General features: G+C 52.6%; 1 long non-coding RNA gene across 2 annotated transcripts in view; it reads left to right on the top strand.

The window, feature by feature from the left end:
* LOC133766726 (uncharacterized) overlaps positions 1–13673 on the top strand; it is a 73357-nt gene extending 59684 nt beyond the window's left edge. Inside the window, exons 2-4 of one of the 2 annotated variants that reach the window (XR_009866742.1) lie at positions 11176–11322; positions 11853–12105; positions 12943–13673. This is a non-coding gene — a long non-coding RNA (uncharacterized LOC133766726). Of the gene's footprint in view, positions 1–11175; positions 11323–11852 lie in introns of both variants that reach the window. The other variant, XR_009866741.1, reaches the window with a different exon arrangement.
* The last annotated feature ends 2390 nt before the right edge of the window (positions 13674–16063 follow it).

The following is a 16063-nucleotide window of genomic DNA, read 5'->3' as shown; positions in this document are numbered from 1 at the left end:
CCGTCTGTTGCATGAATTCACTTTCAGCAAAGGCTTCCCTGACCCTACTGTTTACTTGACTCCTGTTGGTGTGTGGGCGCCGTACAAATGAATCCAGAGAACCGGGCTCGGCGTTCCTTCCCTTTGTTTCCCCACTTCAACCAAAACACCATGAGCGCCCAGCGCTGCAGCTCACTAGGGTAATCCTCCGCCTGCGGCGCCGGCACCCTGGGTTCTAGTCCTGGTTGGGGCGCCAGATTCTGTCCCGGTTGCCCCTCTTCCAGTCCAGCTCTCTGCTGTGGCCCGGGAGGGCAGTGGAGGATGGCCCAAGTGCTTGGGCCCTGCACCCGCATGGGAGACCAGGAGGAAGCACCTGGCTCCTGGCTTCAGATCAGTGTGGTGCGCCGGCCGCAGCGGCCATTGTGGGGTGAACCAACGGCAAAGGAAGACCTTTCTCTCTCTCTCTCTCTCACTGTCTAACTCTACCTGTCAAAAAAAAAAAAAGAAAAAGAAAAAGAAAAAAAAAACACCATGAGCACCATTTCTGCCAACTGCAAGTTTCGTGGCACAGTGCTGAGAGCGCGGTGCGAGGAAGTCCACAGAACTTTAGATTCAAGGCCGTTCGTGTTTTGCCGCCTTTGTCTCTGATGTGATCATTGGCTGTCTTTGCTGAAGGGAACATCAGAGTTGAGTGGCGGATTTCCTTGTTTTACCCTAAAGAATAAGGACAGTCTCCTCCCTAACCACACTACCATTATCCCACATAAATTAAAGTTTTTTCCTAAAGGTCATCATTGGTCCATTTCCAAATTCCTCTTTGTGACCCAGAATATATTTTTAAGCTACTTCTTTTTTAAAACTAGGATACAATCAAAGTCCACACATTGATTTTTGGTTGGTACTCTCTTAAATCTCTTTTACCTACGACAGATGCCTTTTCTTTAAAAAAAAAAAAAAAAAAAAAAAAATGGGGCTGGGGTTTGGTACTGCAACTAAGACACTCCTTGAAACACCAGCATCCATTTCAAAGTGTCTGGGTTCGAATCCTGACTCTGAGTCCAGTTTCTAGCTATCGTGTACCTGGGGAGGCAGCAGAGGATGGCTCAAGTCCTTGGGTCCTGGCCACTCACAGGGGAGACCCAGATGGAATTCTGGGCTCCTGGCTTGTTGCAGGCATTTGGGGCAGTAAAACAGTGAATGGAAACTCTGTCTTTCTACCTTTCAAATAAAGTGGTAAGTAAAAACTTAAAACCCCCACCAACACCAGTTTCTTAAGATAGGCTGAGCGGGTTGTCTATTACAGTTTCCCAGTTTTTAATCCATCTGATTGTTTCGTCTTGATGTTGTCATACCCAGGTTTTTTGTCCCTAGTGTTTTCTTGAACCTGGAGGTTGGTCCTAAGGTATGGTTGGAACCAGGTTAAATATCTGGGGGAATATTGAGTAACTGATGCCACCTACTACTGTAGTCCGTCACACGTGTGATGTGACATCGAGTTCTGCCCCTAGTGGTGTAAGATGTGTCCTTTGCTTAATTCAGAAGGCTCCTTTCCCCCTAGAAGCTGTGCAGTGTGAAACGGCCGCCCCTTTACCCATGGAGGGTGGCAAAGCCTGGAGGCGGGCGGGCGGAGGAGCCATCTCCTCCTTTTCCTTCTTGTACACAAGGATTCTTCACACCGTTCATGAACAATGCACATTATGAAAAAAAAAAAAAACCACCAAAACTTAGATTTCAAATATTTTATACCAATATAAACTTCATTTCATTCCATTTTCCACGAACTTTTTGAAGTATCCTTAAGTCTCTCAACTCTGTCCAGTGTTTCTGGGATCTTTTAGGGCCATATACAAATTTGGAAGCCAGGGGACAGTGGCCCATGTGGCCTCCTGCCGTCTGGAGTGGCGGGGCACAGTCAGCTGTCACCGTGGGCTGGTGGAAGGGGCATTGCGTGTGCGAGAGAACGCCGGGCCAAGGCCTTGGGCACCAGAGGTGGCCTTCGCAGTCCCTGCTCTTTGGCAGTTTATGATTCTGCAATTTCACTCCATTCCACTTGGCAAAAAAGAAAAACGTTGTGTGTATTAGAGGCACACGATGGTAACTTTCATTTCTTAAAAAAAAAAAAAAAAAAAAAAAAAGAAAGAAAGAAAGAAAAAAGAAACTCCCAGCACTGGAGAACGTCAGCTCATCCTCTGAGTGAGGAATGCCGGCTCACTGGGAATTCTCAGCCTCAAGACGCTGGCTGGGGGACCTTTGCTGTGTTACTAAGCAGTCCTTTTGCTGCGCATGACTCGGGAAAATTGTGGGGTAGCTAAGTGACTTTCTCTCAGTGCCGCAGGTTGAACTGCAGCCCCCCGAAATTCTGTGCCGAGACCTGAGCCCCAGGGTCCCAGAGCATGACCTCATTTGGAAATGGGGTCATTCCACTTTTTTTAAAAGATTTATTTTATTTATTTGAAAGACAGAGTTACAGAGAGAGGTAGAGACAGAGAGAACCAGGTCTCCTATCCACTGGTTCACTCTCCAGTTGGCCGCAACAGCTGGAGCTGAGCCCATCTGAAGCCAGGAGCCAGGAGCTTCTTCCAGGTCTCCCACAAGGGTGCAGGGGCCCCAAGGACTTGGGCCATCTTCCCCTGCTTTCCCAGGCCACTGCAGAGAGCTGGATCAGAAGTGGAGCAGCCAGGACTAGAACCAGTACCCATATGGGATGCCAGCACTATAGGCCAGGGCTTTAACCTGCTACGCCACAGTGCCACGGCCCCCACATGTGATTAATAAGTGCCAGATGAGGCCAGTCCCCTTGGTGGGCCTCACCCGACTTGAATAACGTCCTCACGTGCAACATCAGTTTGGCCATGGAGATACACAAATCAGGAGAGCAGCATGTGATGAAAGAGGTAGAGGTGGGGTCCACAAGTCAGGGAACACCAAAGAGTCCCAGGAAACCTCTGGAAGATTCCAGAAGGGCTGGAACAGGTGCTCCCTCAACAACCCTCTGGGAGAGACCACACCCTGCCAACACCCTGCCCGTGAACTTGCAGCCTCCAGAACTGTGGGACGATGGATTTCTTTTGTTTAAGCCACCTGATTTACCAAGTTGGCCACAGCAGCCAGGGCAAATGAAAACACGGGGCATCTCTGCCTGGTAGCCGTGTCCTGAGCACACACAGTAGCCCGTGCCAAGAGCAAAGGGATCACAGGCCTGCACACGTGGCGAGAAGGTCTGTCTTCACCCCAGATTTACCTTGGAACTTAATCCCCTGATGCAACAGTCGCCTTGGGGAGGCGGCTCGGTCTCAAGGACTCCACCCACGTGGGCGCGGTGTGTGTGCTCACGGCTCCCGGGAGCCTGGTGCGCCCTTCCTGCCCCTCCAGCTCTGCAGCCACAGGTGCCGCCCCGAAGGCAGTGCGCGAGCCCCAGGCCGACTTCCAATCTGCCCGAGGCTTGACCTTGGACTTCTAACCACCAGCACTGTAAGGAGTAAACTTCTGTGCTTCTTAAAATGACCCAGCTTCAGGCCGGCGCCGTGGCTCAACAGGCTAATCCTCCGCCTTGCGGCGCCGGCACACTGGGTTCTAGTCCCGGTCGGGGCACCGATTCTGTCCCGGTTGCCCCTCTTCCAGGCCAGCTCTCTGCTGTGGCCAGGGAGTGCAGTGGAGGATGGCTACCGCGGCGGCCATTGGAGGGTGAACCAACGGCAAAAGGAAGACCTTTCTCTCTGTCTCTCTCTCACTGTCCACTCTGCCTGTCAAAAAAAAAAAAAAAAAAAAAATGACCCGGCTTCAGGTATTAGAGCAGCAGGAAGGGACTAAGATGACCAAGGGGAAAGTCTGCGTTTCCTGCAAATTCAGTCTCAGCCGACACGTTTTCTGCAGCATCCGTGGGGAGTCCTGCTGCTCTTGGGTCTCTCGTCCGAGCTTGGCCATGTGTCCTCTCTGGCACGTGTCTGGGAATGCTCACTCAACCTTCGACAGACTGGGGCTGTTGCCCAAAGAGACAGAGATGACTGGTTCTCCAGCTGGAGCTGAGTCTTGATTGTTTCAGAAACCGTGTGGTTACCTCTTTTTTTTTTTTTTTGACAGGCAGAGTGGACAGTGAGAGAGAGAGAGAGACAGAGAGAAAGGTCTTCCTTTGCCGTTGGTTCACCCCCCAATGGCCGCTGCGGCCGGCGCACCGCGCTGATCCGCAGGCAGGAGCCAGGTGCTTCTCCTGGTCTCCCATGCGGGTGCAGGGCCCAAGCACTTGGGCCATCCTCCACTGCACTCTTGGGCCACAGCAGAGAGCTGGCCTGGAAGAGGGGCAACCGGGATAGAATCCAGTGCCCCGAACGGGACTAGAACCCGGTGTGCCGGCGCTGCAGGCGGAGGATTAGCCTAGTGAGCCGTGGCGCCAGCGTGGCTACCTCTTAACGCATAGAAATCAAAATCGTACTTTGGGCTAAGAAAAAAAATAATCTCCGTCGTTGCTCACGTGTCCAAGGCTAGACCCAGCAGACCATAGGGAGCTGATGCAGAAGGGGGTTCTGAGGCGGGGCGTAAGACGAAGACTCGCTCTCCGAATGCCCAGTCGCTCTGGGTTCCGCTGCAGCCTCAGCCTGTGCAGCTCTCATACAGGTTACACTGCGCTGCAGAAAGCCCGCCTGGGTCAAGTGTGTTTGTGCTAACTGTGGCAACTGCTCCAAGAGTCTCCTCCCCCGTGCCTGCCCGTCCTGTCCACTCACAAAAGGCAGTCAGCCTGGCTTCGGTCACTCTGACCAGTGGGAGCTCCATGAAGTTTTCAAGCTGACCACCTTCCGACGCTGACATGCCCGCATGGCCCTTGGCAGTTCTTTTTTTTTTTTACTTTATTTATTTGAAAGGCATTTTATTTATTTATTTTTTGGACAGGCAGAATTAGACAGAGATAGAGAGACAGAGAGAAAGGTCTTCCTTTTTCTGTTGGTTCACCTGCCAAGTGGCCGCTATGGCCGGTGCGTTGCAGCCGGTGCGCTGCGCCGCGCCGATCCGAAGCCAGGAGCCAGGTGCTTCTCCTGGTCTCCCATGCGGGTGCAGGGCCCAAGCACTTGGGCCATCCTCCACTGCACTCTGGGGCCACAGCAGAGAGCTGGACTGGAAGAGGAGCAATCGGGACAGAATCCGGCTTGGCAGTGGTTTTAACAACAGTCAGTCCTGCAAACCTATCCATGAGTCTGGCTTTCATTGCCAAAGACTTCCTTTCTAGTCCCCGAGTAAGTGCTAGGGTTAGGAGAGTCCTAGAAAGAGGGCTGTGGATCTGAGTAGGAAGGGGTCGAGGATGGGTTTTGATCGTTATTAATGAGTGGAAGTTCACGCATACCTGCCTACAGATAAGCTCATTGTGCAGACATCCGGGCTTAAAACTGTTGTGTTTTGCAGGAGGACCCCTGCTTTGGCTTGGTGCGGGCACCCTCTGGTCTGGGCCCAGCGTGAACCAGCCACACGCTTGCCCTCCCCTTCCCCCCCGCCCCCGCCCCGGGGCTGCCACACTGCACACCCGTGCGGTGCACTAGGCGGTAAAGCCACTCTGCCCTGCTCGCCCAGGCCCGGATGCCGTGTACTGTGCCGCGTGCACGTGTTCCGTGGAGACTCGCCAGGGCTGTGGGCTGTGGTCCGGCCCTGCGCTCTCCCAGAGCATCCCCATTGGCTAGCTGCTGCAGTCTGTTCCCGCAGGTGCTTATAATTCCTTGTCCTGTGCGAATGGCACCTCCTGCCTGGCCTTGGCGCCCGTGTAGTGAGGTCACAGCTGCCCAAGGGGCTTAGGAAGGCCCTGGAGCCCCAGCCTCGGGTGGGAGAGGGCTAGGGAAGAGCAGAGCACGCCTGGCTCCACAGCCCCTTTTCTGCACAGACCTGTCATTCCGTTTTTCCTCCATTGTACTGGAAAAAGCAAAGAGCAAAAGCAGACAGACACAGAGAGCTTCCATCTGCTGGTTCATTTCCCCAAATGCCTGCCACGGCCAGGGATGGGCCAGGCCTGGAGGGGCCGGGAGGAACCCAGAACTCAATCTAGATCTCCCATGTGGGTGGTGGGGAGCCAAGGACTTGGGCCTCATCCGCTGCCTCCCAGGGTGTGCAGTATCAGGAAGCAGGATGGGAGGCAGAGCCAGGACTCAAACTCGGTGCTACAATATGGAATGTGGGTGTCCCCAGTGGTGTCTGAGCCGCACACCAAATGCCTGCCCTCCGTCCATCACAGGCTCCGTTCTCAGTGGTGGAGAATCCCATAACCGGCAGGGTCTCAGTTAATACTTCTTTAATATTTGATGAGTATATCAGTACTGTATACGTGGAAGTATCAAAATCAGTGAAATCGAGAAAGTTCGTTCTGCTTTGTGGAAAACAAACCCTTCTGCTGTAGTACATTTTTCCATTAAAAAAAAAAAACACGTTATTTTCAGAGTCCTGCCAGCAACACTCTAAATGTAAGTGCTAGATTTGCAAATAGGCTTATAGTCATATTTAGAGAATATGCATATTCAGAGACTTATTATTCAGGAAATATTTGGTTATCTTCAGACTAAGTAAAACCGCTAGAAATAAGAGGGTAAAATATGAGTAAGTGGGGAAAGTTAGGGAGCCTGAACAGTGGCCAGGACAAGAATAGGATGGAGAGGAAGGGGTGAGGAGAACTGGGCGATTTTCTGTTTGGGTTTTCTGTCGGCACCACTACCTGAGGTTCGGTTCAACCCCACACAGTTTCACAGTAACAGTGCTAGGCTCACGGCGGACCGGAAAGTGTGCTGTCCCCAGGGTCCCGCTGGTGGCCAGGGAGGGTTCGTGGAACAGCACGGGGGCTCGCGCCGACCTCTGCCAGTTGTGAATCCACTTGCAGTGGAGGGGTTGGGCTTCAGGTCCGGGGTGGGCGCGCATTGGTTAGCCGTGTCACACCGGGGTGGGCTCACATTGGTTAGCCGTGTCACAGGGCCCCAACCCCTGCCAGTGGTTGGTTCGGACCCCGAGGTCTAAGCCATACACAGCCTTCCCCAGGCCACAGTGGTTGGCACAGTGATGGTTGTGGGAACCACCTCATTGGTTCAACCGAGTTTTCTGAGGATTCCAAGGAAGGCTTCCCGGATCCCGAAACAGAATAGGCTGTGGGGTGTTCCGGAAGCCCCTGTTGGGTATGGATAGGAGGGTCTGGACCTGTGCAGTGCCAGGGTAGAAGCTGTCAACACGGATCTGTTGTCACAAAACTCACAGAGAAATAGATGCAGAGCCTGGATCAAACCTTCCTGCAGCTGCCCACCTGTTTAGCATTTAGTTCTATAAGTCAGTATTATTCTTTTTATTCTTTTTTCTTGTTATTCTTTTTATTGTCATTATTATTTCAGGCAGTTCAAGTTAGCATTTCTTGTCCCAGTGAGACAGGAGTTAAGCATACCATGAGAATATGATAAATGACATAAGGATTATACTGAAAGGGGTGAGTGTGTGGTGCAGTGGTTAGACCACCATGTGGGCTGCCCACACTCAGTGTCTGGGGAACCTGGTTCAAGTCCTGACTCCTCTGCTTCAACCCAGCTTCCTGCTAACATGCTCCCTGGAAGGCAGCAGATGGTGGCTCTAGCACTTGGCTCCCCGCCACCCACATGGAAGACCTGGACTGTGTTCCTGGCTCTCGGCTTCAGCCTGGTCTATGCCTGGCTGTTACAGGCATTTGGGGAGTGAACCAGCACATGAAAGATCTCTCTTTCTCTCTCTGCCTTTCAGATCAAAAGTGAGAACTTCTTAAAATGCTAAAAACAAAGGTTACACTAAAAACCAGAGCAGATTGAAGCAGGGATGGGATCCCATTACTCGTTCTCGGGGAGTGCAAGTAGTAAAACTGCTATCAATAGGAGATCGTGCTGTGCTTACAAGAACCAACTGAAACCCAAGAGAACAAACAGCGAAGATCGGGAAGAGAAACCCAAGTTAGAAATGAATCAGAGTTCAAGAGCTACGAGAGCTCTCACAGGTTGGCGAGGAAAACCCCAGGTTTCCTCCCCCGAGGGTGAAGCTTCCTGCCGAGTCACAAGGCGAGGACCCCGGGTGCTTGCATTCCCAGCCGGGTTCTTCCTGCTGCGTGGCGCGGCCTCCTCTCTCCAGACATGGAGTGAAACAGGAGAATGGTATTTTGAAATGTCAGCAAAGGAAGAAGAGTGAGGAAAATACTGCATTTTTATTTAACAGGGATTTGGGAAGCTCATAATAGAAATTTTGGATATTTTGTTTTTAAATAAGACAGTGGCCTTTACCGAAAGGTTGAGCATATGCTGCCGTGTGGAGCCACCTGGGGTAGCAGTGTTGCTAAGCGCCCACCACAGCAGGGCAGGGCGGGCTCCCCAGCGCTGTGGGGTCCTGTGACCTACCCCACCCCAGCTGTCAATCAGCAGGCTCCACGCGTTCTTTTACAAGATCAAGCCGTTCCTGGTGCCTGGCTGTTAAGACAGCCCTGCTTCTGAGCCCCTCGATTCAAGTCCCAGCTCCTGCTCCGGAATCCAGCTTCCTGGGAGGCAGTTGGTGGCTCAAGTCCCTGCCACCCACATGGGAGACAGATGGAGTTCCTAGCTCCCTGCTTGGGCCTGACCCAGCCTTTGCCACTGCAGGCACCTGTGGAGTGAAGCCGTGGATGGGTGCTCCCTGTCTGTCTGCTCACGCACGAGGAGTGTGTTCATCGCGGTCTGCACCGACACTGGCACGAAGGGATGCCTTAGCGTTCTGGTTTCACAGGCCGAGCAAAGCAGGAGCCTCCGGCGGAACCACATTGCACGAAGCTGCCGTGGAGCCAGACTCCCCGGCTGGCCGACCTGGGCTGTGTGTCACGGGTGCTGTTCCGATTGCGCTGGGATCTCACACGCCTTGTGTAATCTCAGAGCCTCCACTTCCTCCTTCGTTAAATAACAACCGAGCTGCTACCTGCGGCCTCGCTGGGAAGATCAAAGGGGCACGGCTGGGGCGGCCAGGAGCTGCTCCGGGCCCCTCCTGCGTAAGCAGCGCTCAGTGGAGTCCTGTGTTCCCTGAGGAGAGGCAGAGACTCGGGGTGGAAAGGGCCCTGCCGGCAGCTCCTGCGGGCTCAGGTGCCAGCTGAGGAAGCCGCCGACAAGCCCTGGGCTCCACCTTCTCTTTAAACCGTGGCCCAGAGCACCGTGTGGCCTGCTGGGGGGGGGGGGGGGGGGCTGCCAGGAGCTGCCCAGCCTGAGCGAGCCCACTTCCAAAACAGTTTTCAGCTCTGCTTTGCTTTTCTTGTCTAAGGAAGAAAAGCTCTGAGGACAAGCTGGGAGTTTAACAGGAGATTGGGCTGTTCCTCGTGGCCGTGCCCTGATTCTGCAGCCTCGGACCACGTGTGTGAGGACCTGCCCCTGCCACGCTCCCGCCATGGCCTCCGGGGTTACCCTGGGAACCCGGGGGCCTCTGTCTCTCTGGAGGGACCAAAGGGCAGAGAGCACTCGCTCTGCCCCTCCCCCTTCTTCCCGGACTCTGACGTATTTGCAGCTTCCAGAGGGATTTGAAGCACTTAATAGCACAGCACTGGCTGTGCCCAACAGTACAGTACAGTGGGGTCTGTGGAAAGAAGACCGTGGGCACGGCACTGAGATGATCTGGCTGATCCTCCAGCAGTTCACAGAAACACCTGCTGTGAAAAAGCTATCCATAGACTTCGACATCTTTCCCCCCCAATAAATGCGTTTTCATTCCACATTCAGGAAGTTTTCAAAACCCCCTCACGGATCCAGTAGTGGCAACTCGGCGTGCTCCTTGCCCTGGTCCGTGACCTGGGCTGGGCCTGGCTGGAGGGCAGGGGTGGAAGCCAGCCTGGGCTTGCGGCCAGCGCTGTGCACCCTGGCAGCCACGTAGGAAAGCACCCGGAACTCCATTCGCTTTCCAAACACCGCTGGGCCTGGGGTGGCCATTGCTGCCTTCCCCAGTGAGGCCCTGACTTCACCCACTCAACCATCCCGGCTAAAGGACTGGTACGAGGAGAGTCCTTAGACCACTTATGTTTAATACAGTTTATTTGAACAAAGCAAAACGATTTTCCAGTATGGCAGGCTCTGAAAATTCCAGCCAACGGCTTGATCAGACACAGAAAATGAGGGGGTTTGCTACATCCCAGTAAGTCAACCAGGTTATAGCTTAACCAGCTAACTGTTTATTGCCCGATCCGTTAAAAGGTTACAGCTAAGGCTCTGTCCCTGTCTTTAAGCTCTGCTGGTCTGGCTGTGGGGCCCAGTGTAGCTGCCTGGCCTACACTCACAGCCACTGCGCTTGCTATTTCCCTGCCTTGGACCGCCCCGTCCCTGCGTGGCTGCAGCTGCCGTCTGGGGCGTTTGTGGGTACATGGAAGCTTCCTCCCAGAGCACCTTGGCAGGTGGTCCACATGGCTCACAGATCAGTTCTGCTCTCGAGCCAAGCAGCTCACGGGAAGGGAAGCCAGGTAGCTGAGGTGGAGAAAGGGGCCCAAACGGCGGTAACACCGAGTTGTCCCGAGAAGTGCTGTACCGATGGGAGCCGCGGCATGCCTCCCTGGGGGGCCTCCCTCACGTGGGCAGCCTCAGTCCCGGCTGAGAGAAGCTGCGAAGTGGCCGGGCCAGGGGTGTGTGGGGTGATGAGAACCGCCCTGGCAGCGGTGGAGAAGCCGTGGGGCCGGCGGGGCTGCTGGGTGGTGTGTTGCCTGTGATCAGTGCTTGGTGGTAATTATCTCCCTTCCCATCTGCTTCCTAATAATGTCGCAGAAATCAGAACCTTCATCCAACCTCTACAGATTGTTTTAAATTATTTGGTCTATCTAACAACTGGTGAGAAATTACCAGAAGGTTTCCGAGAGAATGCTGTAATTCATTTACCCAGACTTGAGCGTTTAAATTAGATGAGCATATCATCACTTTTATTTTAGTCACAGTTTTCTTCTCTTGTTTTGATCGGTTGTTTGACTTTTTGCCTTGCCAACCCAGATTCAACTGTCTCCAAAGATGTCTTTAGCTATCATTTTAAAAAATCAGCTCTCTTTTCTTTGGATAATTCTGCAATGTGGAGAATTAAGCAACATTGTCTAGCCGTGCTGTCAATACGTGTGCATTCTTCAGAGAGCTGAATCATTTCCCCGTGGCTCATTAGGGTTTGTCGCAAGGTCCCACGAACAGGTGCTCTTTGGAGAATGGCGATCACCCCATCTGTTGTTCTTTCCTCTTCTTTACCATTTAGAATGTGGGGCACGTGCTGGGAGAAGACGCTGCTAAGATTCTGTATGCCTTGATACGCACATCTCCAGGCCAAAAAACACGAGACCGTGAATCTGTGCAAATGATCGCTGTCCTCGTGCACTTTCTGTTGCTGGACGAAATACCTGAGGTTGGGCTCTTTGCAAGGAAAAGGGGTTTTGGCTCGTTTGTTTCCTCGTAGTTTGAAGTCCAGGAGCATGGTGCTGGCATCTGATTGGCTGTTTATCTAAGGCTCTGTGCATGGTGGAAAAACAGAGGGAAAAAGCCATGTGTGGAAGAAGCAAGCGTCCAGGAGAGAGAGAGAGAGAGGGAGGGAGGGAGGGAGGGAGGGAGGGAAGAGAAGGAGGGAGGGAGGGAGAGAGAGAGGAGGGGCTGGGTTGCTCTATAACAATCCACTCTGTGAGGACTAACCCACTCTCCAGGGAACCACATTAGCTTCTGCACGAGGGTAGGGCGCCATGATCTAATCACCACATCTCAACGCCCTCACCAAGCTCAGCACCCATTTTGGTGGGTGACAACCACACCCCAACTGCAGCACTAACAGAATATTCTGCATGAATTAGAATTGTTTTCCTGTCCATCTGTTCTCAGATGAGAAATAGCAGTTGTTACGAAAGCAGAATAACCAAAGAGTGGTTCTTTCTCATTTTGGAATAGGTCGTACTCTTTCGTGTGTTTTCCTCTGAAGATGTCAGGTACCAGTGGAAATCTCGAAGTCTCTCGGTGGTAGGTGGAGAGGGACAATGAGGAACCAAGAGGTGAAGTCCTGGAGTCATTTTGCTGCACCCCAAAGCAGGATCTCGAAGTACAAATTCAAGGATCGGAAGCCTGATTTGCCACCAAAGCACGTCAGTAGAGACTTCTAGATTTCGAACCCCAAGCTGCATTTATTTGGCATACGGATGTGCAGGTTAACTTGATGAAATTTTCCTCTGTCGGTCCTGTCTTCTTTCCACTGCATCAGATCTAGTGTAGGCTCAGAATTGGCTTTTAGTTGTCTTGCCCTCCCAAAGCTTTCATCTCCAAAAATGGGGATTATAATACAGCCGTGTGCCACCAGCCGTGGGGACACGTTCCGGGAAATGCGTGTTTAGGTGATTTCTTGATTGTGCGACCATCATCCAGTGCCGTTCCAGACACCTGATGGCACAGCCTGCTACACACACAGGAACAGCGTCAGCAGCCTGTAGAACATGTTACCGTACTGAGTACTGAAGGCAGGTTAGCACAGTGGCAGGTGTTTGTGCTCCAAAATATGGCGAAATCTAGGAAGGGCATAGACGGAATGCTAGGTGGTAGGGACATCAGGGCGGCAGTAACCTCGTGGGACTGCCGTGGTGCATGCTGTCCACTGCTGACCAGAATGTCACGTGGCACACGCTCGTCCCGAGACACGCGGTACGGAGTTGCTTTGAGGAAGACAGGAGGAGACGTGAAGGCCTTCCTGGCTGCCCTGGCACTTCCGTAGTTAAGTGTTCGGTAGATGCTAACCGCTGTTATCATTCTGATCAGCACATAAAGGAAAGAAAGAGACAGTGTCAGAGCCCCTGACTCAGGCAGGTTTCCAGAATGCAAAGGAGTTTGCTTTGAAAAAGAGAAAGCAAGACTCGTCTGAAAAGCTTAGAGCCGAAATCCCGCCCAGCTCCTCTGTCACTTCGTATCTGTATGCTGCGTGCCTGCCTATTTACCACCTATCTATCACTGTCTGTCTTCTATCTTATTATCTGTTGCCTTCTCCATTATCCAGGAATACACTTTCTACCCAGCCACTGACCCACTGACCCATGGCCAATCCACCAGGATGACACAGAGAAAAAGAAACATCGAAGTGCAGTCCAGCGACCGCTTAAGAAATTGTCTGGATTTGCTGACCCTTTCGGGAATGGGCAACCTGTGTTCTGCTTTCATAGCACACTCGTGGGCCCTACCAACTTGTCAGCTTAAAAATCACCCTGTTATAGATTTTGAGTTCCACCTGTGGCTGCCTGGGCAAAGCTGCACCGAATGATTCCACAGGCCATACAGAGCTGTCAGCGTGCCCCGGGCTGGACGTTCCCCACCTGTGCTACTAAATAAACAACGATTTCCTGTGACTCGACCTGATTAACCCTGAATTCAGTTACATCCATGCTGAGAATTCCAAGTCAAAGCAGACAATATCTTTTTTTCTCACCCACTTTCAAAACATGCAGCAAACATACAGCAAAGAATAAAACGAATAGGAAATCGCGATTCACCAGGGTTGTTGGTAGTTTAGAAAATGTAATTAATTCAATACAATTGCGGTGTGCTTCCTTTTCTGTTTTCGAAAGCCGTTTTAGGTATAGGAAATGGTGTTTTCCAACTGTAAAATATAAGTGAGTATCAAAAGGTGTAATTTTCAAACCATGGTTAGTCCTAGGAGGAAAGCATGCTGTCTCTTAATGAGGCAAGGATATTTTAAAAGTTTACCATAACATCAGGTTTACTTTTATAGAAAAAGGTTATTTTTAATAAAATTCTTTACTGCCTTGGACCAAATGAAGCTCATTTTAACTAGATAATTTTGTTATCTTCCTTCTGGCTGTGTTCTACTTCCTTGGGGAGTCACCTTGCTGGTGAAACTTTCTGTTCGAAGCATCATGGCTTCCCCGGTCGAGGTCAAGAGGAAGGAGACTGCGTGCCGTCACCACTGCCGAAGGCTGGGCGGGGATGGTGGCGCTCGGTGGACCTGGCTGTCACGGAGGCACAGCAGACCCTACCTGCGCCCGCACTGAGAAAATCGGGCCCTGCCCGTGGCACACATAGTCCCGCTCCACCTGGGTTTGGAGGTTTTCAGGTGCGGCTTCTCTAGGGACAGTTTGGTCTGTGAAAGGCGGCCCAGAAGTCCCAGTCTGGCCAGTGGTCAGCAGCACCAAGTTGGCCCTGGGCCAAGCTGGGTGTCCCCGGGCACCGGGCTGGACTGGGCACCGAGGTGTTCCGGCAGCTCCCGTGGCACCTCTGCAGACAAGATGGTAAGGCAAGCAGCCGCTGACATGGAGACGGCTGTTTGAACCGTGAGGCGGCAGATATGCTCACGGGGAAGCAGCGACAGGCAACCAGGAAATGACTAACCACTTGGTGCGCATTACTTGCTGTCTTCCCGGAGCCGGCGAGGTGGTGTGCGTGGCACCGTGTGGGTGCTCATGGGAGCCCTGGTCAGGGAGGCGCCTCAGGCACCGTTTAAACTGCTTTCTGTAGTTCCAGGCACTATAAATATTAACTTCTCCCGAGATCCTGCAGTCAAGTGAAACATTTTGCAACACCCTAAAAAACAATCCTATCAGTGTTGCCCAGCTCATTTTATGATCCCACTTCCTAAAAAAGCCATGGACCCTCCTTAGCCAGGGAAGAATCTCCTTGAAGCTCGTGGAATTTGGCCCCTTTGTGACGCAGAAGGATGCATGCCTGGATTTTGCAAGTTCGAGCTCTCAACATCCGTAAATGGTGGGCTTCACCTGTGACCTAGCTGCTTAGATTTCCAAAACAGAATCAATGCAGACACTGAAAAGTGTAAGTTCAGGGAAAAAGCTCCTAAAAGTGCAAAATGCAAAGAGTATAAAAGTGTATCTGGCCTGTATGTGTGGAAAATGGTTTTCATGATGTCAGAAACCCAGGCCCCAGCGGACTTGGGAACTAAGAAGGGTTTTATATTTTTTTTAAAAAAATAAATGTTTTATTTATTTGCAAGGCAGAGAAACAGAAACATACAGAGAGAAATCTTCCATCTGCTGTTTCACTCCCCAGATGTCTGCAACAGGCAGGGCTGAGCTGGGACTGAGGCTGGGGCTGGGGGTGGGCCTGGGCCAGGCTCATGCCAGGAGCTGAGGATTTAATCCACATCTCCCACGTGGGTAGCAGGGATCCGGATATTTGAGCCGTCAGGGTCTGCGTTGGCCGGAAGCTGGGGAATCGGGAGCAGAGCCCAGGCACTCTGATATGCGATGCAGGTATCCCAACTGACATCCTTTCATATTTTTCAAGGACCGTAAAAAAGACTCAGCCAGAACCATTGGTGGCCGACATGGCTAAAATGTTCAGCGGCTGGGCCTTGGCAGGGAGACCTGCCTCCCGCAGGGGCCTGATGTCTGCCGGCTCAGCCCCTGCTGTGAGGTCAGGGCCAGCAAGAGGGGCGCAGGGCCAGGAGGTGTGAGAACAGCATGATGGTGTCAGATAAGGGCTTCAGAGCAGTGGAGAGGGTGCTGGTGGCAGTGGAGCAGCTGCTGGCCCGGCAATAAGAGGTTGCTTTTTTGCATTTTACATGTTTGAAAGTCCTTAACAGAGAAAGGTTGGGGGGAGCGCTAGAGGGAGTGTGCCTCTATTCACTGGTTCACTCCCCAAATGGCCACAATGGCCAGGGCTGGGTCAGGCTGAACACAGGACCCAGAAACTCCTTCCAGGTCTCCCACGTGTGTGCAGGGGCTCAAGCACTCGGGCCTTTTTTTCCCAGGCCATCATCAGGGAGCTGGATTGGAGGTGGAGCAGCTGGGACTCGAACTGGAGCCCATAGGGGATGCCGGCGCTGCAGGCAGAGATTTAACCTGTTAGGGCACAACGCCAGCCCCATAAGAGATTTTGAAGGACAAGGGAGGTGGCCTGAGGAGGGTTAGAGACCCAGAGGACAGCGAGGTGTCCTGGCCCCAGGTGGCACAGGGCCAGCCCGAGGCAGCAGGTGAAGGGAAGGTAGTGAGTTTGCACGAGGGAGATGGCGGTTCCTGGAGGCTGGCAGGACAGTGGGTGCTGCGCAGTCTCCTGGTCACACAGCAGCATCTGTCCAGGCCGGGCACAGCCTCTGACTGTTGGTCCATGCACAGCATTAATACGGCAGTGCCCAAGCACTGTTTCCCGAG

The sequence above is a fragment of the Lepus europaeus genome, chromosome 9 (genome assembly GCF_033115175.1).
Source record: "Lepus europaeus isolate LE1 chromosome 9, mLepTim1.pri, whole genome shotgun sequence".
Lineage (NCBI taxonomy): Eukaryota > Metazoa > Chordata > Mammalia > Lagomorpha > Leporidae > Lepus > Lepus europaeus.
The sequence above is the reverse complement of the archived record's forward strand: the minus strand, read 5'-3'. Positions and strand labels throughout refer to the sequence as shown.